General features: G+C 46.9%; 3 non-coding genes across 3 annotated transcripts; 1 reads left to right on the top strand and 2 right to left on the bottom strand.

Moving 5' to 3' along the window:
• Positions 1-3,231: 3,231 nt before the first annotated feature.
• Positions 3,232-3,305, bottom strand: Trnaa-cgc (transfer RNA alanine (anticodon CGC)). Its single transcript has one exon. It is a non-coding gene; the product is annotated as a tRNA-Ala (tRNA).
• Positions 3,306-5,966: 2,661 nt separating this feature from the next.
• On the bottom strand, positions 5,967-6,040 carry Trnat-ugu (transfer RNA threonine (anticodon UGU)). Its single transcript has one exon. It is a non-coding gene; the product is annotated as a tRNA-Thr (tRNA).
• A 5,416-nt stretch (positions 6,041-11,456) lies between these two features.
• Trnag-ccc (transfer RNA glycine (anticodon CCC)) lies at positions 11,457-11,530 on the top strand. Its single transcript has one exon. It is a non-coding gene; the product is annotated as a tRNA-Gly (tRNA).
• The last annotated feature ends 623 nt before the right edge of the window (positions 11,531-12,153 follow it).

Here is a 12,153-nt window from a genome sequence, read left to right as displayed (position 1 = left end):
CCCACTCCCCCTGGAGGACAAGCTCTGGGTCCAGCTCCACTCCCCTGCCTCGCTGAAGAATTCCCTTCCATTCTCTGCATCTCAGTTCCTCGGTTGCGGGGGAGTGATCCTGAGCTCTCCCAGTTTGGCCTTCCAGGATTCTCCAGAACCCATTCACCTGCTTACTCATTTCAGTTCACAAAAAAAGAAATAGAAAAAAGAAATTTTTTTTATTATTATTATTTGTACTTACAATGTGCCAGGCACGGTTCTAAGTGCATGGGCTCTGTCAGTGAATACCAGGCAAGATCTCTGCCCTCGTGGAGCTTACAATTTGGTAGAATGGGAATGGCGGTTGAGGAGAAATGAAGAAACATGAGATGCTTAAGGAAATGGTACAGTGTGCTAATGGAGGAACTGAACAAGGCAAAATGGACAGGCAGTGGGTATGGCGGTGCACGCCTGTAATCCCAGCAGCTCAGGAGGCTGAGGCAGGAGGATCACAAGTTTGAGGCCAGCCTCAGCAACTTATTGAGAACCTAAGCAATTTAGCAAGACCCTATCTCAAAATAAAAGAAATAAGAAAGGGCTGGAGATGTGGCTCAATGTTTAAGTTCAATGGTTAAGTATCCCTGGGTTCAGTTCCCAGTACCACCACCAAAAAAAAAAAAGGATGGACAAGCATTTGGGAATGGGCAGAGGACCCTCTTCTCAAAGAAGGAGGTCAGGGAAGCCCCTGCAGAAGGTTACATCTGAGTGAAGTCTTAAAGTAATGGAGTGAGCTGGGTGGAGAGCTACCGTCCTGCCACCAACGGGCAGGAGCCTGGGGCTGTACTTGCCTCCTTCCTGGGGAAAGCAGAAGCCAGTCTCAAACCCTGGGGAGGCAGAGTGAAAGGCCTCAGGCATATCCCTGTTAGTAACAAGAAGGAACCGGAAGGCGTGGCAGACCTTGAGCCTCAAGAGCCAGTAGCAGAGAAAAGACCCACTTCAACTCCTTTCTGGGGGAGAGAGCGTACTGGGAAGTGAATCTAAGGGTGCTTAACCACTGAGCCCCATCCCCGGCCCCTTTACTATTCTATTTAGAGACAGGGTCTTGCTGAGTTGCTTCGGGCCTGGCTAAGTGGCCGAGCCAGGCTTGGAACTGGTGATTCCTGCCTCAGCCTCCCGAGCTGCTGGGATGACAGGGCGCACCACCGTGCTCAGCCCACTTCCACTCTTATTGTCCAAAAAAGACAAGGAGACTGGCATGGGGCTCCAGTGCTCAGCAGGAGCCACAGGTGACCAGCCTTCATCCCAGCCAAACAACGGGGCAAGTGGAACTAGAAGATGTGACCCATCAGCCCAGCATTGACTGAGGCCATCTCACCTCTCCACCCTGGCCTTGGCCCCCTTTGTTGGGTGACCCACATCGCCTGTACTCTTCCAGAGTTTTTGGTTTTTGTTTTTTGGTACTGGGGATTGAACTTAACCCTTTCTAAAATATTTTATTTTAAGCTGTTTAGGGCCTCACTAAATTGCTAAGGCTGGCCTCAAACTTGCAGTTCTCCTGCCTCAACCTCCTGAGCCCCTCGGATTACAGGTATGTCCAGAGTTCTTTGAATTTATCAGGCATGTTTCTGTGCTGGGGACTTTGCACTTGCTCTTGTCTCTGCCCCAGATCCTTCTGCATTCACTTGTTATGTCCATCTGTTCTATTCTCATCTCACCTCAGAGTAATCTTCCCCACCTCTTCTATCCTTTCAAAAATAACTCACCACCTCTATCACCCAGTTCCCCTCTGTCCTCATGTCCTGCCTCCCACAACCCAGCAGACAGATTGATAGTCTGCTTCCATCACCAGAAAACACTCCATGGGGCAAAGACTGTGCGGTGCTAGAGACACATGTTATTGTGTCCCTAGAGTCTAGACTAGCACCAGGCATATGCTACCCACTCTGTTCTGCTCCTTCTTTGGATTAGAAAATGCTGAGGAAATTATCCAAACACTACCCAAATTCTTGGAAATATCTTTCTCACGAAAGATACTCACCAGTTGTAGTGAATGGTAGGGTGTCTCCCAAAATCCTGGTCCCCTGCAACCCCAGGATGTGACTTTACTTTGGAAATAAGTGTTTTTATTATTTGGTTGTTCGACAATGTAATTAAGTTAAAATGAAGGAATACTGGATTTGTAGGGGTCCTAATCCAACGACTGGTGTCTATACGAAGAAAATTTGAACAGAGAAAGAAGAGGATGTGAGACGAGGGAGAACGCCACATGCCAGGGGGGCAGAGACTGGCCATGTGCCTGCAAGACAGGGGACATGGAGGATTGCCAGCAACCCCAGAGGCGAGGAGGAGGGGAGACAGGCTCTTCCCCCAGGGCCTTCAGGGGGAGCATGCATAGCCCTGCCAAAACTTTGATTTTAGACTCTGGCCTTCAGAACAGTAAGGGAACTAATTTCTACAAGTCATCTAGCTTGTGGTACTTTGTTGGGACAGCCCTAGGAAACTAATACATCAATGATGCCAGCACTCTAGTCTCATAAGTGGCCAAAGAGGGATCACTCCACGGCCTGGGTGTCCATCTCTGGAGGATCCACAGCCTGACACGTGCTCTCTCGGAAGGGGCTTTCCATGGGGCTGGCAGAGCAAGGCTTACAGCTGCTGCGTACAAGGATTTCCCCACCCATTCTCGAAACCATGTCTTCCAGAAAGAGGAAGCAACAGGCTTGCAGTGATGTGCACATGGTGACCAAGGGGAAAGGGTGGCCAGTCCCTGCCAGCAAGACGTCATCACAGAGCAGCACCGTCCAGCTGATCCACGATGCCCGTCACAGGCTGCATTTCAAAGCATAGTCACTCAGGGCACTATGGTGAGCACCTGTCACCCCAGCAACCTACAAGGCTGAGGTAGGAGGATTACAAATTCGAGGCCAGTCTCGGCAACTTAGGGAGGCTCTAAGCAACCTAGTGAGACCCTGACTCAAAATAAAAAATATAAAGGACTAAAGATGTAGCCCAGTAGTTAAATAACCCTGGGTTCAATCCTCAGCACCAAAAAGAAAAAAAGTAAAAAGAAAAAGAAAACAGCATACATTATACAAAACATTAAAAGAAACAGATATATATATACATATATGTTGTTGTTGTTTTTTTCCTTGTGCTGGGGATCAAACCCAGGATCTCATCCATGCTAGGGCAAGTGCTCTACCACTGAGTTATATACCCAGCCCTTTTGTATTTTGTTTTCTTTCTTTCTTTCTTTCTTTTTTGTGGTGCTGGGGATTGAACCCAGGGCCTTGTGCATGCGAGGCACACACTCTACCAACTGAGCTATATCCCCAGTCTCCTGGTTTTTGTTTGTTTGTTTGTTTGTTTTTAATTTTTATTTTGAGACAGTGTCTTCCTAAATTGCTGAGGTTGGCCTCAAATGTACAATCCTCTTGCCTCAGCCTCCTGAGTAGCTGGGATACAGGCACACACCCCCATATCCCAACTTCATTCCTCTTTCACACCAAATTTTCAAATCCACTTTGTGTTCACAGCACCATTTAGTTCAGACCAGCCACATTTCAAGTGTTCAAGGCTTCGTGTGGTTGTAGAGATAGACAGACTGGATCATAATGAAATAGAGGCTTCCAGATGGAGTACCTTCCTGTGAGCTCATGGGTCCCTATACTTCATGACTGAGTTTTGGGAAGCCCATGAATTTCCCTGATGTTGTCAGCCAGAGTTTGCTGTTTTCTCAGGGAATGATTTTATTATTTATGAGATTTATATTTTATTATGAGATTTTTATTATGAATAAAGATATTAGATTTTCAAAGGAGTCTGGTCCCCCAGACGTTAAAAACCCTGCCATGGGTATGATTCATAGGCTGAAGATTGAGTCTTCATTTGCAGAGTAAAGGAGTCTGTGGTCAGAGAAGGGGGGTCCCCTACTGAGGGGATCCCAGTTGCTTCGGATGGTCAGTTCCCCGCACTGCCCCTGCCCGAGCCCTGGAGGACCGCTGGGATTCTTGTGATGTCAGCAGCCGGGAGTGGGTGGGAGGGAAGCAGTGTCCACAGCTTCTTGCACCTACAAGAGTGACACATTCTGTGCTTCACTGATCTCACAGAAAGTGTCCCCAGAAAGGACACCATTTCCTCTTCTTTGCTTTCCCTGATCTGACTCATCAAGAGTGTGCCATCTGATCTGTGGGAATGTCCCCCTGCCACTCCAAGGAGTGTCCCCCCTCTCTCTCACCCCTGGGTCAACCTACAATGAAGGTTCTCAGCAATGAGGTCCCCAAATCTGGCTAGTCTTCAGAAACACCAGGGGAACCCAAGAATCCTAGGCTGAGAATGAGCTCTCCTGGAGATTCTGTTTGTGTGAGGGTTTGGTTTTTGTTTTTATTTTTCTTTTCCTAAAGAAGGTGGCATGGCTGAGTGACAGCTGGGCTTTGCTGTCCCCTGAATGGGTGTGTGGTTCTGGGGATTGAGCCCAGGGCCTCACACATGCTAGGCCAGCACTCTATCACTGAGCTACATTCCCAGCCCTGTATTTTAAATTTTATTTTGAGATGGGGCCTCCCTACATTGTCCAGGCTGGCCTCCAATTTGCAATCCTCCTGCTCCAGCCTCCCAGGTAACTGGTACTACAGGAGAAAGCTACCATGCCTGACCTGCAGTCATGAATTTTGATGCCAGACTCCTGAATCTTTCTAGTTCTGTAACCCTGGGCAAGTTTTCCTTTACCTATTGGTTCTTTATTTCTTTTCATACAGAATGGTGATAATTTGAGATGAAATTATTCACAGCTGTAAGGATGTGGCAAATGCCAGCCCCCAGCGCCCGCCCTCCCCTCCTGACCCCAGCATCTCCTCCCCAGTCTCTTCCATATAACAGGGAAGTGTATTTTTGTGGTTTGAACAGTAACCAAATGTGTCACAGACTGGCATATTTTGGGTCAAGGTTCTTCCTTGACTTTTCTCCAAGATGCCAAAATAAAGATAACTAGAGTCATTTTCCTCAAAGAAAGAAAAAGAATATTTCTGCATCCAGGGTCCTGTCGTGATTCCTAGCAAAGATCACTGTCCAGTTCCTCTTGCATTAAAAACAAACACAGGCATTTAATGTCAGCCCGGCAGGTGTCCCAGAGCCAAGACTGGGATCCTGCAATTTGCACTCGACAGAAATGTGAAGGTCAACCTCAGCTACTAAGAGATGGTGACGATGATGATGGGGTGGGGGATACTGGGGAGCAAACCCAGGGCTACTCTACACCCACCGACCTCCTTTTCTATTTTTTTAAATTTTTTTCCTTTTTTTAGTTGTAGATGGACATAGTACCTTTATTGTATTTACTTTCTTTTCTGTGGTGTGGAGGATCGAACCCAGTGCCTCATACATGCCAGGCAAGCACTCTACCACTGAGCCACAACCCCAGCCCTATTTTTTTTTTTTTTTTTTTTTTTTTTTTTTGAGACAAGGCCTCACTAAATTGCTGAGGCCCACCTGCAACTCGTGATCCTCTTGCCCCAGCCTCCCGAGTCGCTCGGATCATAGGTGTGCAAGACCAATGCTGGAAAGATGACCTATTTTTTTAAAGTCCATAAATTTCTAAGTAACAAATAGTTTCAGAAAGTCCCATATTGGATTATTCCCAAAGATCCCCTGAGGGGGAAACACGAGAAACAAGCATGGATTTCCCCGATTCCCCATGCCAGGGAGTTGACGGGCAGTGGGCAGGGAACAGCTGGCCTCCAAGGGTGCAGTGACACCCACCTTCTCCCCCTCCTCCCCTCTGGGGACCTCCACTCCAAGCAGGCCTAGCTCCTCCTGGTGCCTAACACCACTGGGCCCTGCCAGCCTGAGTCTTTATCATCACAGGCGGCCTCTGGTCCCACGCCCCTGCCCCTCTTTTGATTTTTGGTACCGGGGATTGAACACTGGACCACTGAGCCACACCCCAGCCCTATTTTCTATTTTATTTTTTTAATTTAATTTTATTTATTTTTTTTTTTTGGGGGGTGCTGGGGATCGAACCCAGGGCCTTGTGCTTACAAGGCAAGCACTCTACCGACTGAGCTATCTCCCCAGCCCCTATTTTCTATTTTATTTAGAGACAGGGTCTCATTGAGTTGCTTAGTGCCTTGTTTTTGCTGAGGCTGGCTTTGAACTTGTGATCCTCCTGCCTCAGCCTCCTGAGCCCCTGAGATTATAGGCATGAGCCACTGTGCCTGGCCACCCCTGCCCCTCTTAGCCTTAAAGTCCCACTTCCTCTATGGAGTTTCCATGCTTCTCCAGCCTCCTGAGTTTGAAGGCTTCCTCCTCCAAGCTGCCGAAGGCTGGGTTACTTGCACCTCTTCCTTGGCCCTCACTATTGGAAACTGGCAGCATGGGTTCCCAGGCGGGGCCCTGTGCATGGGTCTTGCACAAAAGAAATGCTCAAGAAAGCTTTGCTGATTGCTGGCTTGGATAAGCTGCACCAAGGAGTGGAGGTGGACATTGATATCAGCTCTGGGCCTAGACATAAGTTAGATCAGCCAGAGCCCCAGGCCTGCACATCTCACGTTTACGCCAAGTTCCACTAAACCTGAAATTGCAAAACAGAGGAAACAAGTGTTGCTACAAAACGGCCTAACCACAGTGCGGCACATCTTGTTTGTTATCTGAGTGTGACGCTTTTTGGTTTCAGAAACAGTCCTATTGCAAGGTTAGTTCTCTAAGCCAGAAACTAGGTCTTTACTGGATCAGCTGGAGACTGGGAGGGATGGGCCTCTACCAAGGGTCAGGACCTCCGTCATGTTCAGAAACAATTTCCCACGGGTGGTCTTCCCTTCAGTAAAATGAATCACAAGGTCAAGAAGGAAGCATAACAAGCAGAAAAAAAAAATCCTTCCCAGACGTGTTTCTCCTGAGCCATTAGCTTGTTTTATTTTGTGGACAACAGTGCTGAACTGTATAACCTGTGCAGTTTCCCTCTTCTCATTTGGCACCAAGAAGCTTAGACTTGATCCTGTGACCCATCAAAGTAAGGGTGTCAGCTGGGCGTGGTGGTGCACACCCATAATCCCAGTGGCTCAGGAAGCTGAGGCAGGAGGATCGCAAGTTCAAAGCCAGCCTCAGCAAAAGCAGGCACTAAGCAACTCAGTGAGACCCTGTCTCTAAATAAAATACAAAATAGGGCTGGGCTGGGAAAGTGACTCAGTGGTTAAGTCCCTCTGAGTTTAATCCTCAGTACTCCCCACCCTAAAAAAGTAAGGGTGTCTATTTCTATATGAGTCCCTGTGTTGACTCCATTCATATATTTGTTTTTCCTCCATCTCTCATATTAACCAGCTGGAATTTGCCTTATGTTCTATTTGGAAGGAGCAAGGGAAGAGGAGAAGGGGGGAATGATCTTGCCCTTGAGTAATCAATAAAAGATAAGCAAGGAGATAAGTAACAGTAATGAAAATATTATAGAGGTGAACATTTCCTTGGCACTCATGCAAGCCTCTGTGTCGTGTGTCATCACACTAAATTCCCCAACAGCCCCCCGCAATGAAAGGGCAGAACGATTATTTCCCACGTTCACTTTACAGATGAGGAAAGGGAAGCTGAGAAATTAAGTCATGAGGCCAGGATCACAGTTGGCGGATGGCGTGGCTGGGACCCAGACCCAATCTAGATGGTGCTGAGACTCCGGCTTGTGGGCACCCATCATTCAAACCACATATGAGGGGCAGAAAGTGAAGGTGCCAGAAGGGGATTCACAGAGGGTCTGTGGAGTTGGTGGATGGAGAGCTCACTTCCTGCTGGCCTGCTCTGAAAAAGACAAATGTGTTTTACTCAAACAGGACGTTACCAGGTTTGCAGTTCCTCGGTTGTAATGATCAGTAGGTAATACAGCAAAGAGCCTCTGGGTCCCAGTCTAACGCTCCTCATTTCCCCTCAGACCCAGGGAAGACGCTTGGACTGCACACTCCTTGAGGGTAGTGGCTGTGCCTCATCCCCTGTTGGGTCCCCAGGGCTCAGTACTGTATGTGGCACAAAGAAGGTCCTGCCTGTATGTGTTGAATTCGGAAAGGAATAAACAGGTTCACCAATGCTTCCCGATCATTACTGACACTGCAGATGAAGGAAGTGAGACACAAAGCCACACAGAGGTACCCTGATCACACACCTAATGCGGACCCACAGAAGCAAGGTTCCCAGAGGCAACTGCTTTTCCATGATGACACTGCTCACATCGGGGGTGTTCCAGTTGTCCAAATTTCAATGAAAAGGAAAATAAAAGTAGCTTGGATATATTATATTCAGAAATAACAAAATGAAACCAGATCTGCATCCAGGGCAGGGAAGAAGATTCAAGGAGCCAAAGAAGAGAGTTTACACTTCAATGGCTGAAAGACTGGTTTCTGCATCAGGAAACCAGTGTTGATGTAGAATCAGGGAGGGTCAGGCGGGGCCCTGGGAGTGCCCCTCAGCAGGAGAGGCCCTGTGAGTCTCCAGACTTGTCATCCCCGATGCTTTGCTTAGTCCAGCCCCGGATTATCCTTCTGGTCAAACAAGCACTATCAGCAGATGGAAGGTGGCGGTGGAGTGGGGTCATCATGTCCCATTACGTCCCATCTCAGGCATTAGTCAGTGTGTTCCAGATAAACAGAACACGCACACACACACACACACACACACACTACAATCATGCACCACATAACATTTTGGTCAACAATGGTCCACACAGATGACAGTGGTCCTGTAAGATCATGATAAAGCTGAAAATTTTCTTTTTCTTTCTTTCTTTTTTTTTTTTTTACTATTAGAGTTTGAACCCAGGAGCACCCAACTGATCCACATTCCCAGTTCTTTTTATATTTTATTTAGCAATAGGATCTTGCTGAGTTGCTTAGGGCCTTGCTAAATTGCTGAGGCTGGCCTTGAATTTGTGATCCTCCTGCCTCAGCCTCCTGATAACTGGGAATACAGGTGTGTGCCATTGTACCTGGCTGGAGCTGAAAATTTTCTGTCACCTAATGATGTCACAACCGTCATAACCATCATAGCACAATGTATTACATGTGTTATGGTGATGCTGGTATAAACAAACCTACTGTGCTGACAGTCATGTAAGAGTACAACACATAGGATTATGTGCAGTACGTAACACTTGGTATACATAATGAACAACCATGTTGCTGGTTTATTTATTTACTGTGTTATACTTCTTATTGTTATTTTAGTGTACCTCTTGTACTTAGAAAAGAGGGGCACTGGGGGTGTAGATCAGTGGTTGAGCCCTTATCTAGCATGCACAAGGCCCTGGGTACAATCCAACAGCACTCCAAATTTTTAAAAAAATTCACTCTAAAACAGTATGCCATGTGTCAGCCTCATACAGCTGGTGTTTACTGCGTCTTTTGATTTCATCAAGAGGCCAGGTCGAGTGACAGACCTTTTCCATCTAAATCTTGGTAAGTACACTCTACAATGTCAGCACAATGACAAAATCACCTAACAAACATGGAGTGGCAGTGCACGCCTGTAATGCCAGTGACTTGGGAGGCTGAGGCAGGAGGATCTCAAGTTCGAGGCCAGTCTTGTCAACTGAGTGAGACCCTATCAAAATAAAAATTTAAATAAAGGACTGGAGATGTAGCTTCATAGGAGAGCTCCCTGCCTTGTTTTAATTCCCAGCTATCCCTCCCCTCAAAATAAAAAGAAATCACCTAACAGACACATTTCTCAGAATGTATCTCCATCTTTAATCAATAGACTTTTAATTTTAAGGGACTGGCTGATGACATTGTGGGGCTGGCAAGTCTGAAATTTTCAGGGAGTCTGAGAGACTGGAAATCCTAGCAGGAGTTAAAACTGTAGTCTTGAGTTCAAAAGCAGTCTGGAGACAAAATCCCTTCCTCTTTTAAGGCCTTCAACTTATTGGATGAGGGCCACCACATTATGGAATGTAATCTGCTTTACTCAAAGCATTTAACTGATTTAAAAGTTAATCTCTTCCCCAAAATATCTTCACAGAAACATCTAGAACAACGTTTGACCAAAACCTGGCACCATAGCCTAGCCAAGCTGACCCAAAAAGTTAACCAAAAGTCACCTACTAGTTTAGGACTGGGCCTCCTGATGATAGGTGCTTCATAGAGGTGTTGGAGGATGGGCCCAGTGGTGGACCCTGCCATCCCAGCGACTGGGAGACAGGCAGGAGGACAATGGCAAGTTCAAGGCCAGTCTCAGCAACTTAGGGAGGCCCTAGGAAACTTAGCAAGATATGTCTTAAAATTAAAAATAAAGTAGACCTGGGGAGGGAGGGAGGGATGGAGGGGGGAAGGAAGGAAGAAAAGAGTATTGGAGAGCGACACACAGGGGCACTCCACACAGGTCTGCCTTATGGTGAACTGGCTCAGATCTACGTGGGACTCTGGCTAGGAAGCAAGAAAGGGACCCAGACCTCTGTAGTCCCACACGTGCCTCAATAGCAACTGAGTCAGCCTCCAAGTCAGGGGCCCACGTGTTCCACCAGGGCCCAGCCTCTGCCCTCCTCCCTGCGGGTCAGCAGCCGCTCTCCTCCTGATGAGCTGGAGTTGCTCTTGAGCGCCACCCTGAGGGCAGGGCAGCTAATGCACTCTCCGAAGGAAGCCTGGATTGTATCAGTGACCTGTGTCCTTTGACAATTTAAAGGAAAGATCAGGGTCATCAAATGCAGCCATCCAAGTAAGTCCTGCAGAAAGACCTTCAACGGAGAGTTCATATTACATGACGAGGTTTGATCCACAAAAGCACAGTTATAGCAAAACCACCTGTGAGAGAAAAATTTTTCCCTAGGAATTAACAGTCCAGCCTGGCCCGCGGGGCCTGCCTGTAATCCCAGCTGCGAGGCAAGCTAAGGCAGGAGGATAAAAACTTCCAGGCCAATCTGGGAAACTTAGCAAGACTCTGTTTTATAAAGTTTTAAAACATGACTGTGGATGTAGTTCAGTAGTAGAGCACTCATCTAGCCTGTGTGAGACCCTGGGTTCCATCCCCAGCAGTGGAGGGGGAGGGGCGAACAAAAAAACAAGCAATTTACCTTCCAAAGTCTGCATAGGTTCCCAGATCTCCATTGTCTAGTAGTTTCCAGCTATTGACTCTGCCCTAAAATGCCTGCAATAAAATTTAAAATTAAGAAAGGATGACTGTTGAAATACTGACCTTAAGAATGTCCATTCCAAGTCTGAAAGAAGAGGGCAGGGAATGAGCTCAGTGGTAGAGTGCTTGCCTCCCAAAAAACTAGACCTCCAGGAAAGAAGTACAGGGACATGCAGCTGCGGCCCTTAGGTCCATGGCCTGCATGCACTGTCATTCACAAGCATATCTATTAGTTTGGAATGACATAAAACTGATAATAACCTGAATGTTCATCATAGGAAATAGTCAAATAAATAAGCTCTATCCAACCTAGGGAATCTAAGAACTAACAGGCCAGCCTGGCCCGTGGGGCATGCCTGTAATTCCACTAAAAAATTCCATCCCGGGCTGGGGATGTAGCTCAGTCGGTAGAGTGCTTGCCTCCCAAGCACAAGGCCCTGGGTTCAATCCCCACCACCGCCCAAAAAAAAAAAAAAAAAAAAAAATTCCATCCATTTGCATCAAGCTGAAGAAAAGTTTGTGTTAAATTACTAAGCGGGGGAGCAAGTTGCAGAGTAAGAGGTATAGTTAAAGAACAAAGAAAAGGGACCTACATACATGTTATATGTTTGAATGTGTATGTATCTCGGCATAATGGTAGGGAAGGAAGGGCACCCACCACACCACGAACGTGGGCTACCTCAGGGGTGCAAGTTAGAGAAGAATGAGGGGAGATTTTCATATATCTCTGGACTTGAAGCATTACAAGTACATAATATTTTTAGAGTTTTTTCTTTTTTTTTTTCAATATTTGAGAATGAACCCAGGGCCTTTCACATGCTAGGCAAGTCCTCTACCACTTTACCACTTAGTTACATCCACAGCCCTTTTTATTTTTTAAGGCAAGGTCTCACTAAATTGCCCAGGCTGGCCTCAAACTTGCAATCCTCCTGCCCCAGCCTCTGGGGTAGATGGGATTACAGGTGTGCAGCACCAGGCTGGGCTAATGAAAATTCTACTAAATCAAGGAAAAGAGATAGAGGATCAAAGAAATAGTGGTAACACTCTGGAAGAGCAGTGACAGGAAGTCCCAGGGTGAGAGCTAAA

This window comes from Sciurus carolinensis, chromosome 5 (assembly GCF_902686445.1).
Source record: "Sciurus carolinensis chromosome 5, mSciCar1.2, whole genome shotgun sequence".
In the NCBI taxonomy this organism is placed as follows: domain Eukaryota; kingdom Metazoa; phylum Chordata; class Mammalia; order Rodentia; family Sciuridae; genus Sciurus; species Sciurus carolinensis.
This window is presented reverse-complemented; position numbering and strand designations above follow the sequence as displayed.